A 16,662-nucleotide genomic window follows, 5' to 3' on the forward strand; every position below is an offset into this window, starting at 1 on the left:
AATACGAATGTATTAATCGGCCAACGGAAATATTTCCACCTAGCGATACACTGATACGGCATAAATTTAAAAATTTAAAAGTTAGATTACGTCTCTAATATCAATTTTAGAAGAAAAATGAGACATTCTTTTGAAATCTTGATGCGAAAATCAATATCAGGTGTTTCGTTTATACTGTTTGAAATTTGAAGTTGTCTTTTTAATATTTTTTTATTAAAAGCAATCAAAAATGAAAACTAAGACGGATGTATTAATCTACCAGCGGAAAAATCTCCACCCTGCGCTACATTGATACTGCATAGATTTAAAAATTTAAAAGTTAGGTTACGTCTCTAATATCAATTTTAGAAGAAAAATGAGACATTCTTACGAAATCTTGAAGGGAAAATCAACATCAGGTGTTTCGTTTATGCTGTATGAGGTAAGATTTTTAATTAAATAATTTTGGAGTAAAAAAGTCATAAAAGAAAATTATGACGAATTTATTATCGGACTAGCGGAAACTTCTCCACCTAGCGTTACATTGATACTGCATAGATTATAAAATTCAAAAGTTAGGTTACGTCTCTCATATCAATTTAGGAAGAAAAATGAGACTTTCTCAGAAAATCTTGAAGCGCAAATCAACATCAGGTGTTTCGTATATACTGCATGAAATTTGAAGTTGTCTTTTTAATAATTTTTATTAAAAGCAATAAAAACTAAAATTTAAGACGAGTGTATTAACCGACCAGCGGGAAAATCTCCACCTAGCGTTACATTGATACGGCATAGAATTAAAAATTAAAAAGTTAGATTACGTCTCTAATATCAATTTAAGAAGAAAAATGAGACATAATTAGGAATTCTTGAAGCTCAAAAACACATTAGGTGTTTCGTATATACTGCTTGAAATTTGCAGTTGTCTTTTTAATTTTTTTTTTATTAATAGCATTCAAAAATGGAAATTAAGACAAATCTATTAATCGACCAGCGGAGAAATCTCTACCTAGCGTTACATTGGTACGGCATAGATTTAAAAATTTAAAAGTTAGGTTACGTCTCTAATATCAATTTTAGAAGAAAAATGAGACATTCTTAGGAAATCTTGAAGCGCAAACCAACATCAGGTTTTTCGTATATACTGATTGAAATTTGCAGTTGTCTTTTTAAAATTTTTTTTATTAAAAGCATTCAAAAATGGAAATTAAGACAAATCTATTAATCGACCAGCGGAAAAATCTCCACCTAGCGTTACATTGATACGACATAGATTTTAAAATTTAAAAGTTAGGTTACGTCTCTAATATCAATTTTAGAAGAAAAATGAGACATTCTTAGGAAATCTTGAAGCGCAAACCAACATCAGGTTTTTCGTATATACTGATTGAAATTTGCAGTTGTCTTTTTAAAATTTTTTTTATTAAAAGCATTCAAAAATGGAAATTAAGACAAATCTATTAATCGACCAGCGGAAAAATCTCCACCTAGCGTTACATTAGTACGGCATAGATTTTAAAATTTAAAAGTTAGGTTACGTCTCTAATATCAATTTCAGAAGAAAAATGAGACATTCTTGGGAAATCTTGAAGCGCAAATCAACATCAGGTGTTTCGTATATACTGCATGAAATTTTAAGTTGTCTTTTTAATAATTTTTTATTAAAAGCAATCAAAAATCGAAATAAAGACGAATGTATTAATCGGCCAGCGGAAAAATCTCCACCAAGCGTTACATTGATACGGCATAGATTAAAAAATTTAAAAGTTAGATTACGTCTCTAATATCAATTTTTGGAAGAAAAATGAGACATTCTTAGGAAATCTTGAAGCGAAAATCAACATCAGGTGTTTCGTTTATACTGCTTGAAATTTGATGTTGTCTTTTTAATAATTTTTTATTAAACGCTATCAAAAATGCTAACTAATACGAATGTATTAATCGACTAGCGGAAAAATCTCCACCTAGCGTTACATTGATACGACATAGATTTTAAAATTTAAAAGTTAGGTTACGTCTCTAATATCAATTTTAGAAGAAAAATGAGACATTCTTAGGAAATCTTGAAGCGAAAATCAACATCAGGTGTTTCGTTTATACTGCTTGAAATTTGAAGTTGTCTTTTTAATAATTTTTTATTAAACGCTATCAAAAATGCTAACTAATACGAATGTATTAATCGACTAGCGGAAAAATCTCCACCTAGCGTTACATTGATACGACATAGATTTAAAAATATAAAAATTAGGTTACGTCTCTAATATCAATTTCAGAAGAAAAATGAGACATTCTTAGGAAATCTTGAAGCGCAAATCAACATCAGGTGTTTCGTATATACTGCATGAAATTTTAAGTTGTCTTTTTAATAATTTTTTATTAAAAGCAATCAAAAATCGAAATAAAGACGAATGTATTAATCGGCCAGCGGAAAAATCTCCACCAAGCGTTACATTGATACGGCATAGATTTAAAAATTTAAAAGTTAGGTTACGTCTCCAATATCAATTTTAGAAGAAAAATGAGACATTCTCACGAAATCTTGAAGTGAAAATCAACATCAGGTGTTTCGTTTATGCTGTATGAGGTAAGATTTTTAATTAAATAATTTTGGAGTAAAAAAGTCATACAAGAAAATTATGACGAATTTATTATCGGACTAGCGGAAACTTCTCCACCTAGCGTTACATTGATACGGCATAGATTTTAAAATTTAAAAGTTAGGTTACGTCTCTCATATCAATTTAGGAAGAAAAATGAGACATTCTTAGGAAATCTTCAAGCGAAAATCAACATCAGGTGTTTCGTTTATACTGCTTGAAATTTGAAATTGTCTTTTTAATAATTTTTAATTAAACGCTATAAAAAATGCAAACTAATACGAATGTATTAGTCGACTAGAGGAAAAATCTCCACCTAGCGTTATATTGATACGACATAGATTTAAAAATTTAAAAATTAGGTTACGTCTCTAATATCAATTTTAGAAGAAAAATGAGACATTCTTAAGAAATCTTGGAGCGAAAATCAACATCAAGTGTTTCGTATATGCTGTATGAGGTTAGATTTTTTATTAAAATAATTTTGGAGTAAAAAAGTCATAAAATAAAATTATGACGAATTTATTATCGGACTAGCAGAAACTTCTCCACACAGCGTTACATTCATACGGCACAGATTTAAAAATTTAAAAGTTAGATTACGTCTCTAATATCAATTTTAGAAGAAAAATGAGACATTCTTAAGAAATCTTGAAGTGGAAATCAACATCAGGTGTTTCGTTTATACTGCTTGAAATAGAAGTTGTCTTTTTATTATTTTTTTAATTAAAAGCAATCAAAACTGAAAACTAAGACGAATGTTTTAATCGACCAGCGGAAAAATCTCCACCTAGCGTTACACTGATACGGCACAGATTTAAAAATTTAAAAGTTAGATTACGTATCTAATATCAATTTTAGAAGAAAAATGAGACATTCATAGGAATTCTTGAAGCTCAAAAACACATCAGGTGTTTCGTTTATAGTGCTTGAAATAGGAGTTGCCTTTTTAATATTTTTTTATTAAAAGCAATCAAAACTGAAATTTAAGACTAATGTATTAATCGACCAGCGGGAAAATCTCAACCTAGCGTTACCTTGATACGGCATAGATTTAAAAATTTAAAAGTTAGATTACGTCTCTGATATCAATTTCAGAAAAAAATGAGACATTCTTACGAAATCTTGAAGTGCAAAACAACATCAGTTGTTTCGTATATACTGCTTGAAATTTGCAGTTGTCTTTTTAATATTTTTTTATTAAAAGCAATCAAAAATGAAAACTAAGACGGATGTATTAATCGACCAGCGGAAAAATCTCCAACTAGCGTTACATTGATACTGCATAGATTTAAAAATTTAAAAGTTAGGTTACGTCTCTAATATCAATTTCAAGAGTAAATTAAGACTTTCTTAGAAAATCTTGAAGCGAAAATCAACATCAGGTGTTTCGTTTATACTGCTTGAAATGGAAGTTGTCTTTTTAATATTTTTTTATTAAAAGCAATCAAAACTGAAAACTAAGACGAATGTTTTAATCGACCAGCGGAAAAATCTCCTCCTAGCTTTACATTGATACGGCATAGATTTAAAAATTTAAGAGTGCAGTTACGTCTCTAATATCAATTTCAAGAGTAAATTAAGACTTTCTTAGAATATCTTGAAGCGAAAATCAGCATCAGGTGTTTCGTTTATACTGCTTAAAATTTGAAGTAGTCTCTTTAATATTTTTTATTAAAAGCAATCAAAACTGAAAACTAAGACGAATGTATTAATCGAACAGCGCAAATATCTCCACCTAGCGTTACATTGATACGGCATAGATTTAAAAATTTGAAAGTTAAGTTACATGTCTAATATCAATTTCAGGAGTAAATAAAGACTTTCTTAGAAAATCTTGAAGCGAAAATAACCATCAGGTGTTTCGTTTATACTGCTTAAAATTTGAAGTAGTCTCTTTAATATCTTTTATTAAAAGCAATCAAAACTGAAAACTAAGACGAATGTATTAATCGACCAGCGGATTAAGAGTTAGGTTACGTCCCACATATCAATTTAGGAAGAAAAATGAGTCTTTCTTAGGAAATCTTGAAGTGCAAACCAACATCAGGTGTTTCGTATATACTGCACGAAATTTGAAGTTGTCTTTTTAATATTTTTTTATTAAAAGCAATCAAAACTGAAATTTAAGACGAATGTACTAATTGATTAGCGAGAAATCTCCACCTAGCGTTACATTGATACGGCATAGATTTAAAAATTTAAAAGTTATGTTACGTCTCTAATATCCATTTTAGAAGAAAAATAAAACATTCTTAGGAAATCTTGAAGCGAAAATCAACATCAGGTGTTTCGTTTATACTGCTTGAAATTTGAAGTTGCCTTTTTAATATTTTTATATTAAAAGCAATCAAAACTGAAAACTAAGACGAATGTATTAATCGACCAGCGCAAATATCTTCACCTCGCGTTACATTGATACGGCATAGATTTAAAAATTTAAAAGTTAGGTTACATGTCTAATATCAATTTCAGGAGTAAATAAAGACTTTCTTAGAAAATCTTGAAGCGAAAATAACCATCAGGTGTTTCGTATATACTGCTTGAAATTTGAAGTTGTCTTCTTAATATTTTGTTATTAAAAGCAATCAAAATTGGAAACTAAGACGAATGTATTAATCGACCAGCGGAAAAATCTCCACCTAGTGTTACATTGATACTGCATAGATTTAAAAAATTTAAGATTGCGGTTATGTCTCTAATATCAATTTCAGGAGAAAATGAGACTATCTTAGAAAATCTTGAAGCGAAAATCAGCATCAGGTGTTTCGTTTATACTGCTTGAAATATGAAATTGTCTTTTTAATATTTATTATTAAAAGCAATCAAAACTGAAAACTAAGACGAATGTATTAATCGACCAGCGGAAAAATCTCCACCCAGCGCTACATTGATACGGCATAGTTTTAAAAATTTAAAAGTTAGGTTACGTCTCTAATATCAATTTCAGAAGAAAATGAGACTTTCTTAGAAAATCTTGAAGTTCAAAACAACACCAGGTGTTTCGTATACACTGCATGAAGTTTGAAGTTGTCTTTTTAATATTTTTATTAAAAGCAATCAAAAATGAAAACTAATACGAATGTATTAATCGGCCAGCGGAAATATTTCCACCTAGCGATACACTGATACGGCATAAATATAAAAATTTAAAAGTTAGGTTACGTCTCTAATATCAATTTTAGAAGAAAAATGAGACATTCTCTAAATCAGCTAATCCTATTCTTAAAATTCTTATTATTAATCCTAATTGTCTTAAAGTAGATAAAGCAATAATTTTTTTTAAATCAAATTCATAATTAGCAGAAATACCAGCCATAAATATAGTTAATCTTGATAAAACTAATAAAAACTTTAAAAAAAATATATGAACTAATATCACATTAAATCGAATTAATAAATAAACTCCAGCAGTAACTAAAGTAGAAGAATGAACTAAAGCCGATACTGGAGTGGGGGCTGCTATTGCCGCAGGTAATCAAGATCTAAAAGGAATCTGGGCTCTCTTTGTTATAGCTGCAATAATTAATAAAAATCTAATAAATTTTATTATAAAATCATTATTTATAAAATTCAAATAAAAAATATAATTTCATCTTCCATAATTTATTATTCAAGCAATAACCATTAAAATTATTACATCTCCAATACGATTAGATAAAGCCGTTAACATTCCTGCATTATAAGACTTAATATTTTGATAATAAATTACCAAACAATATGAAACTAAACCTAACCCATCTCATCCTAAAAAAATTCTAATTATATTAGGTCTAATAATTAATAAAACTATTGATAATACAAATAATAAAACTAAAATAATAAATCGATTTAAATTTAACTCAGAATGTATATATCTTCCTCTATAATAAATTACAGAAGAAGAAATTATTAAAACAAATATTAAAAATAATAAAGATATTCAATCCAATAAAATAGACATTACTACTCTTATAGACCTAAAAGAAATAATTTCTCACTCTAAAAATAAAGTTAAATTCTCCATAATAAAACATATTATAAAAAAAAACTTATTATTCTAAAAAAAAATAAAAAAAATCTAATAAAACAAATAAAATATCTTTTAATGATTTAAAATGAAATTTCATATTTTTGACTCCACAAATCAATATTTTATATTAAATTATTTAAATAAAATCAAATAAAAAAATAATCAATTTTTAAAACTAAAATATTAAGAGGTAATCAATGTAATATTAATATTAAATATTCCCGTGATACCCCTGTGTAAAATCTAAAAATTCCTAAATTATATTTTCCATATTGCGTATAAGAATATAAATATAATCTATATCCAGCTCTAAAAAAAGAAATTATAATCAAAGTAATTATTATATAATTATTATATATAATCAAGATCATCCTACTACTCTATTAATTAATCTAATCTCTCCTATTAAATTTATTGAAGGTGGGGCTGCTGTATTTGAAGTTATTAGTAAAAATCATCATAATCTTATCGAAGGTATAAAATTTATTATCCCCTTGATATATATCTTATTGATATATAATCTTCGTCTTTGTAAACGCTCATAATTAATATTAGCTAAACAAAATATTCCCGAAGAACATAAACCATGACCAATTATTATAATATAAGAACCCACATAACCTCAATAATTTATAGGTATAATACCGCAAATCACTAATCTTATAGGAGCTACTGACGAATAAGCAATTAAAGATTTTATATCAACTTGTCAAAAACAATTTAATCTAATAAACAAACCACCTAATAATCTAATAACTACTCAAATAAAATTAAATTTTATTCCAATTTTTTGGAAAAGAATTATAATTCGTAAAAGTCCATAACCTCCTAATTTTAGTATAATTCCAGCTAAAATTATTGAACCTGAAACCGGAGCTTCTCCATGAGTCTTAGGAAGTCATAAATGAACAAAATATATAGGTATCTTTACTAAAAAAGCTAAAATTATAGATAAATATAATAAAAAATAATCTATTCTAAAAAATTTATAAAAATATATAATTATATAATTTAAGTTATGGAAAATAAAAAAAAATCCTATTGTAATAATACTGCTATATAAAAAAGCCGCCAGATGTGAAAGTTCCCGCGGACGTCGTCACAACGCTTAACCTTTCGTTTGTCTCGCCCACTCGTCTCGCTCACTCGCACGGCGTGCACGATACGCGCTCTTGCTTGCTCTTGGCAGGTAGCCAAGACGCGCAGCACGTGCGCCCGCGGCTGTTGGAGTTCCAGAGAGTCGGATTTGAGCCATGGTTCGATGCGCAACCGCGCGTAGGCGAATTATTCATTTTCCGCGCACAAATTGTTTTAATAATTAAATAAACGTTTTTCCACATCACACTGGCGCCCAACCCGTGGCCTACACGCTAATTATCGACGAAATCGCGTATTCAACCGTTCGCCATCTTAGCGTCGTAGAAGAATCCCATCGAAAATTTAACAATTGTGCGTTATCGGAGTGAATTTCGTCAGTGGTTTGCATCTGTTGTTTGCGATGCCGCGTCGCAAGGCTCCAGGCGTCCGTAACAACGTCGAGAATGAGGACTCGGACAGGTTCATGACCGAGGGGCAGCTATCGTCGTTCATGGCGGCGTTCGCCAAGGCTCAAGCGGAGTCAAACCGCCAGCTAATCGAGAGTCTTTTGCTGCGATCGCCGGCCTTCACCACAGGAGCGCCCTCGACATCACCATCGCCATCGTCGTCTTCGGCTCATCCGTCTCCGTCGGGAAACTTCGCCGGTTGCACGGCTCGTTTCAAATTAACACGAGAAAGTGTACAAAGCGATCAGCGAGCAGGGAGTGCGGGATTGCGCGCGCGTGCGACGTGCAACGCCGCCGCCGCCGCCGCCGCCGTCGTCGCTGTACCTGCTATGGTAAGCGCAACGAATGCGCCGAATCGAGGTAAACGGTTTTGTGTTTATTGCAAGAAGAGTGGACATAATCGCGATGAGTGCTCAAGGCTTAAATCTAAAAGTGATCCGCATACAGTTTCGTGTTACGGTTGTGGTATGAAAGGTGTTATTCGTGCTAATTGTGTTAACTGTAATACAAAAAATACGGACACTAAGGATTCGTTCTTTTCATGCGATTTTATGTCAACAAATAGGCATTTATATTCCAAAACCGAGGCATCGCAATGTCAAGCCCATGTTTCTTTTGATTGTAATACTGTTTTTTTAAATTCTGTTTGTAATGTATATGATGTGCCTGATGCGCAGTCAGTGGATAACTCGCGTACCGAGCGCTTGCGTCCGGATGTTTGTACCAAAGGCCGTCCAATTTTGGACATAGAGATTTTTGGCTATCGCGGTACCGGTCTATTAGACACGGCGGCTAAACGTAGCGTTGCCGGATCCACGCTGTACTCCTTGTTGCTTAAGTTAGGGCAGCCGATGCGTAGTAGCGTCATGACTGTGAAACTTGCTGACGGTGTAGTGCGTGACGTGACAGTCAGACTGGTGGACGTTGTGGTGATGCTCGCGGGCGCATCAATACCTATCACATTTATTATTTTTCCAGATGCAGTTAACAATGAAACATTGCTAGGCATTGATTTTATACGTAAAGCTGGTTTGGTTATTGATATTTTTAATGAAACGTGGTTCACAGCTGATCAACCTCAGGTCATTCACCCCTTGCGTTGTGAGAAATCACGTAACTTCATCGGGTGCGCCTCTGCCGACATGTTGCGTTCGGACGAGGGTATGATGCTGTCACCACCTGAAAGAGCAAGCCTTGCGCAGACATTGCAGGAATACGAGGACATTTTCCGAGAAGGGGGAGGACCGACGTCGTTCGCTGAACACCGCATTGACACCGGCACCCACCCGCCGATCGCCGTCCCGCCGTACCGCCTGACGCCTGCGAAAAAAGAAGTTATGGAGGCTGAAATTAATAAGATGCTGTCGGAGGGTGTCATCGAAGAGTGTGAGTCTCCGTGGGCAGCACCAGCGCTGTTGGTACCTAAAAAGGATGGGTCCTACAGATTTTGTGTGGATTATCGCAAATTGAATTCCATCACGAAGGTCGACTCCTATCCGCTTCCGGTGATCAACGATCTACTGCAGTATACTGGCAAAAGTTGTTTCATGAGCACCATCGACCTCAAGGCAGGTTACTGGCAGGTTGCTGTCAAGGAAGAGGATCGCGACAAGACCGCCTTCGTGTCACCATTTGGCGTTTTCAGATTCAATCGTATGCCTTTTGGCTTGCGCAACGCTCCAGCGACGTTCCAGCGCCTGATTGACAGGTTTCGTTCGGGGTCTGCTTTGCAAGGCGTGACTATTTTAGGTTACATAGATGACCTCATCGTGATCTCTGAAAACTTTGCTCAGCATCTACGGGATCTTCGAGCTGTTTTCGATCGCCTTCGTATCTTCAGCCTGTGCGCCAATCGAGCTAAATGCGTGTTTGCTAGAGAAAGTGTTAAGTATCTAGGTCACGTGATTTCGTCTCAAGGGCTATCGCCGGACCCTGACAAAATCAGCGCCATTGTCGATATGAACGAGCCGACGAATGTGAAGCACTTGAAATCCTTCTTACAGACGTGCTCGTGGTTCCGCAAGTTCGTGCCGAACTTCGCAAAGGTTGCGCAACCGTTGACTATGCTGACGAAGAAAGATCAGTCTTGGTTGTGGGGCGAAGCTCAAGTCACCGCGTTCTTGGAACTTAAGAAATCACTTACCTCTCCTCCAATCCTCATCCAGCCAGATTATAGTCTTCCTTTTGTGCTTAGGACTGACTCGAGCAGCTATGCTTTAGGTGCAGCTCCCTTGCAGGGGGAGTCGCCGCGCGAGGAGCGTCCGATCGCGAACGCCAGCCGCCTTCTGACTTCGGCGGAACGAAACTACTCAAGCACCGAGCGCGAAGCTCTTGCAGTTGTGTGGGCAGTCGAGAAGTTCCGCGGCTACATCGATGGTCATCCCGTGCGCGTCGCCAGCGACCACCAGCCCCTGAAGTGGTTACTAACCTTGAAGTCTTCTGCAGGTAGATTGGTCCGTTGGGCTATGAAGTTGCAGTCTTTCGATCTCCAAGTGGACTACACCCCAGGAAAGGCAAACGTCATCGCAGATTCGCTCAGTCGACCGCCATGCGTTGAGGAGACTCGAGACACTTGTGGCGTCTGTACGGTGGTGGTTGAAACGCCACGAGGGGAGGCAACCGCTCTTCGTGAAGATCAGCTCGCAGATCCTGAAATCGCGAAGATTATCCTGGGCCTGGAGGGAAAGGAAGAAGTGGAGATTTGTAGGTGGACAGATAGAGGTTATCATATGTCAAAGGGGATACTTTACCGATATACGGAAGCAGAAACGGATGAACCGCAGCTTGTTGTACCAGTCAACCGTCGGAAGCAAGTTATGGTTGAATGTCACGACGCTGCAACAGCTGGTCACGGTGGTATTGATAGGACTTTGCACCGTATTTCCCAGCGGTTCTATATTCCTGGAATGCGTCGTTTTGTAGCGGAGTATCTCAATTCTTGTACTGAATGTCAGCGTTACAAGCCTTCGAATGAGAAGCCTTCAGGCTTGTTGCAGACTCCAGTACCCGCACAGCGCTTCGAAGTTGTAGCAGTAGATTTGTTCGGTCCACTTCCTAAGGGTCCCAAGGGTGAACGTTGGGTCCTTATCGTCGAAGACACCACCAGTAAGTGGGTAGAGCTGTTTGCGCTTACTGAAGCTACTGCTGAAGCTTGTGCTAAGATCTTGATAGAGGTTTTCCTTCGTTTTGGTGTTCCTAGGCGATTAATTTCTGACAATGGTGTCCAATTCGTCGCCGATGTTATGCAGAAAGCCATGTTTGTTTTGGGTGTTAAGCAGAATCTGGTGCCCCTGTATCATCCAGAAGCGAATCCTGTGGAGAGGAAGAACAGGGACCTTAAGGTGCAAATGGCTATCCTCGTGGAAAATCACCATCAAAAATGGCCTGAAGCTCTGCCATTTATTCGTTTCGCTTTAAACACATCGTTGACAAAAGCAACCCAACAGACTCCTGCATACCTGACTTTTGCTCGCGAACTTCGCTCACCAATTGCAGCTCAGACGGACTTGCGTGCAGTTGTCGAAGCGGAGAACTACGTGCCGCAAATCACACCTTATCTGCTAAGACTCGCAGATACTCTCCAGTCCAGCAAAGAAAGTATTGAACACCAACAAGACCTCCGCAAAGCTGTTAAAGATAAAATTCGTAAAAGTGACAGTCTCGACGTCGGCGACCTCGTATTGATGAAAACGCACGTTCTCAGCAACTCTGCAAAAGGTGTCAGCGCTAAGTTCGTACCTAAACGAGACGGGCCTTACGTCGTTCAGAAGAAAGTTAGCCCAACTACGTACCTGTTAGCGTTTCCTGATAAGTCCGACATTACCATTGGGAAGTATCATGTCTCTGACTTAAGACGCTATCATTCGCGAGAGGGTGAATGCACTGTGATTCCTGAGCCTGTGGCTCCAAAACGTCCTCGCGGCCGACCGCGAAAGCTTGTGTCGGTTTGACCAGTTGTGAGGTCACTGGTCCTGGTCAAAAGGGGGAGTATGTAATAATACTGCTATATAAAAAAGCCGCCAGATGTGAAAGTTCCCGCGGACGTCGTCACAACGCTTAACCTTTTGTTTGTCTCGCCCACTCGTCTCGCTCACTCGCACGGCGTGCACGATACGCGCTCTTGCTTGCTCTTGGCAGGTAGCCAAGACGCGCAGCACGTGCGCCCGCGGCCGTTGGAGTTCCAGAGAGTCGGATTTGAGCCATGGTTCGATGCGCAACCGCGCGTAGGCGAATTATTCATTTTCCGCGCACAAATTGTTTTAATAATTAAATAAACGTTTTTCCACATCACACTATTAATATAGGCAAAGAAACAAATAAAGTATAAAATAATAAATAAGCTCCTGCTTGAATTCGTTCAGGTTGATAACCTCATCCAATAATTAATAATAAAGTAGGAATTAATCTTCATTCAAAAAATAAATAAAATAAAAATAAATTTATTACACTAAAAATTAAATATAATATAATTAATAAAATTACAACATTGAATAAAAAAAATTTGAGTAAAATTTTATTTTATTCAAATTTTCTCTTGCTATAATTATCAATAAACAAATTCAAATTCTTAGTAAAATTAACCCATATGAAATTAAATCACAACCTATTATATATCTTAAATATCTAAAATATAAATATTAATACTTAAATTTATAAATAAAAATATAATCACTATTATTATTATTTGAACCATTCAAAATATATATTTTAAAAAACATAAAGGAATTATAAAAATTATTATAAATAAAAATTTTATCATTTTTATAATAAATTAAATCTTTGAAAATAATCATTACCATGAGTACGAATTATAGAAACTAAAATTGATAAACCTAAAGCTCCTTCGCATACTGAAAATAATAAAAAAACTATTATTATATAAGTATCATTTTCTATATTATTAAAAGTAATAAAAAAAAATCTTAAAACAATAAATTCTAAACTTAATAAAACAATTAATAAATGTTTATGCTAAGAAGCAAAAATTATATTCCCAAAAATAAATATAATTAAAATAACTATTATCATATTTATTATCATTAGTAGTTTTTATAGTTTAAATAAAACATTGGTCTTGTAAATCAAAAATAAGTCTTTTCTTTAAAAACTACAAAGAAAAAGAATTTCTTTATCTATAATCTCCAAAATTATTATTTTTATTAAAATATTCTTTGATATCATTAAAATTTTTATTTCATTAATAATTATATTATTTTCTTTTATTATATTATTTTTAAATCATCCTTTATCAATAGGATTAATAATTCTTATTCGAACTTAATTTACTTGTATATTATCTGGCATATTATTAAACACTTATTGATTTTCTTATATTTTATTCCTAGTATTTTTAGGAGGATTATTAGTTTTATTTATTTATGTTTCTAGAATTGCTTCTAATGAAATATTTAACATTAATATTTATTTAAAAATATTTTTCTACTTTTTTCCACTATTATTTTCATTATTTCAATAATATATATATATAATATAAATTGACTTAATTTTTTTTTTCAATTATGAAATAAATGATATTCTTAATCCTTATATTTTTTTTAATAATGAAAATAAAATTAACTTATCTAAATTATACAATAATCAAACATATTTTTTAATAACAATAATAATTATTTACTTATTTATTACACTCGTAGCAGTAGTAAAAATTACAAATATTTTTTTTGGCCCACTTCGTTCATCTAATTTCTAATGATAAATAAATTTTTAACCTTACGAAAAACCCATCCTTTACTTAAAATTATTAACGGTTCATTAATTGATCTTCCTTCTCCTTCCAATATTTCTATTTGATGAAATTTTGGGTCTCTTTTAGCTTTATGTCTCATTATTCAAATTTTAACAGGTTTATTTTTAACTATATATTATACAGCAAATATTGAAATAGCATTTTATAGTGTTAATTATATTTGTCGAAATGTAAATTATGGTTGATTAATCGAACATTACATGCCAATGGAGCTTCTTTTTTTTTATTTGTATTTATTTACATATTGGACGAGGAATTTATTATGAATACTGAGATTTTGAGCGAGTGAAGTGAAAAATGTATTTTTTGCTGACCTCATTGACGTGCGGGAGCCAAGACAAATTGGAATCGATGATTACCCCAAGATTCTTTGCAGATTTGCTAAAAGGTATAATAACGCCATCGTAAAGCAATGGACGGATAGCAGTGACAGCGCCAAGACGCTTATACATATATGCGCTCCCAATAAGCCAAGCCTGTGACTTTTTCGGGTTTACTACTAGTCCGAATGACTTAGCCCAAGTAGAGATCCGCTCCAGATCGGCATTGATAAGAGCAATAGCATCATCAAGATCAGAGATTTTAAAATGCCGATAGATCTGCAAGTCGTCTGCATAAAGATGGAAGTTAGACAAAATTACAGTGGTGACTGTGTTTATAAAAACGGAAAACAGGAGTGGTGACAGTACACCACCCTGCGGCACACCCGCACCGAGATCGCACCAGTCTGAGGAGACATCATCAGAGTGGATCCGCTGAGAACGACCACGAAGGTAAGACTCAAACCACGCCAAAGCAAGAGGAGAGACGTTAAGAGAGCGAAGAATAGCGAGAAGGACATCTAGGAAGGACTGTTATTACAAATCTTCTTTCAGCTATTCCTTGTTTAGGAACTATATTAGTAAATTGAATTTGAGGAGGATTTGCAGTAGATAATGCTACTTTAACTCGATTTTATTCTTTCCATTTTTTATTTCCTTTTATTATTCTTATATTAACAATAATTCACCTTTTATTCTTACATCAAACAGGATCTAATAATCCATTAGGAATTAATAGTAATTTAGATAAAATTCCTTTTCACCCATTTTTTACATTTAAGGATTTAATTGGATTCATTACTTTAATTTTATTATTAACTCTTTTAACTTTAACTAATCCTTATTTATTAGGAGATCCAGATAATTTTATTCCTGCTAATCCATTAGTAACTCCTATCCATATTCAACCTGAATGATATTTCTTATTCGCTTATGCAATTTTACGATCTATCCCTTATAAATTAGGAGGAGTAATTGCTTTAGTCATATCTATTTTAATTTTAATTATCTTACCATTTACATTTAATAAAAAAATACAAGGAATTCAATTCTATCCTATTAATCAAATTATTTTCTGAATTATAATTATTACTATTTTTTTATTAACTTGAATTGGGGCACGCCCAGTTGAAGACCCTTACATTATTACTGGCCAATTATTAACTATTATATACTTTTCTTATTTTATTATTAATCCTATTATTAACAAATTTTGAGATAACTTAATTTTTAATTAATATTTAAATTAATGAGCTTGTATAAGCATTTGTTTTGAAAACTTAAGAAAGAATACTTATTATATTAATTTATACTAAAAATATTATTTAATTTAAAAAAAATTTTACCCCAATAAAAAATAATAAAAAATTTAACGAAATAGGTAAATAACCTTTTCAAGATAAATATATTAATTTATCATAACGATATCAAGGTAAAGTTCCTCGCACTCAAATAAATAAAAAAAGAAATAAAAACTAATTTTAAATAAAATGTAATCTAAGTCTATAACCCCCTATATATATTAAAATAAATAATAATCTTATAAATAAAATTCTAGAATATTCCGCTAAAAAAATTAAAGCAAATCCCCCTCTTCTATATTCAATATTAAATCCAGATACTAATTCTCTTTCTCCTTCAGCAAAATCAAAAGGAGTTCGATTAGTTTTAGCTAATCTTGATGATATTCAACATAATCTTAAAGGAATTATTAAAAATAAAAATCAAATTATTTCCTGATAAAAAAAAATGATATTAAATTAAAATCTATAATTAAAATTATTCTTGATAATATAATTAAAGCTAATCTAACTTCATAAGAAATAGTTTGAGCAACCGCTCGTAAACCCCCCAATAAAGCATAATTAGAATTAGAAGATCATCCAGCAACTATAACAGTATAAACTCCTAAACTAGTACAACATAAAAAAAATAAAATTCCTCAATTAAATCTAATTATATTAAAATAATAAGGAATTGATGTAATTAATAGGCTTTATACTTAATTACTTATTTATTTAACAGAATAATACACATTAGCAAAACCTTTTATAGCAGAGAGGGCGGCAAGGACGTTTAACAAAACAGTCAAACGTCATGACGTAGTGAGAAGTTGAGAACGCGGCAATTTCAAATTACTACAACACTCTCTCCAAATTACAGCGTTCCTCATTGTAAAGTGAAACAAATAATAGTAACTAACAAAAACAATAGGTTAAGTTACTTTATACATACATAGTATTACTAAACAAAGTATTACAGAATCAAGTTTTATAAGTACAGTTACATTTTCCTAATACCTAATTTACTTCTTAGATATTTAAATTTACTTTTACATAAGGGTTTAGTAAATATATCAGCCCTTTGTTCATTACTACTTATATACTTTAGATCAATATCTGTACTTTCATATTTCTCTTTAACAAACTTGTATTTAATATCT

The 16,662-nt window shown here is 33.0% G+C and overlaps 2 pseudogenes; both read right to left on the bottom strand.

Moving 5' to 3' along the window:
- Positions 1 to 5,757: 5,757 nt before the first annotated feature.
- On the bottom strand, positions 5,758 to 6,659 carry LOC137929243 (NADH-ubiquinone oxidoreductase chain 5-like; annotated as a pseudogene).
- Positions 6,660 to 15,565: 8,906 nt separating this feature from the next.
- On the bottom strand, positions 15,566 to 16,213 carry LOC137929244 (NADH-ubiquinone oxidoreductase chain 1-like; annotated as a pseudogene).
- Positions 16,214 to 16,662: the final 449 nt, after the last annotated feature.

The sequence above is a fragment of the Battus philenor genome, unplaced genomic scaffold (genome assembly GCF_028537555.1).
Source record: "Battus philenor isolate CCGP_79_NKW_IND1 unplaced genomic scaffold, ilBatPhil1.0.hap1 SCAF_47, whole genome shotgun sequence".
NCBI classification, from domain to species: domain Eukaryota; kingdom Metazoa; phylum Arthropoda; class Insecta; order Lepidoptera; family Papilionidae; genus Battus; species Battus philenor.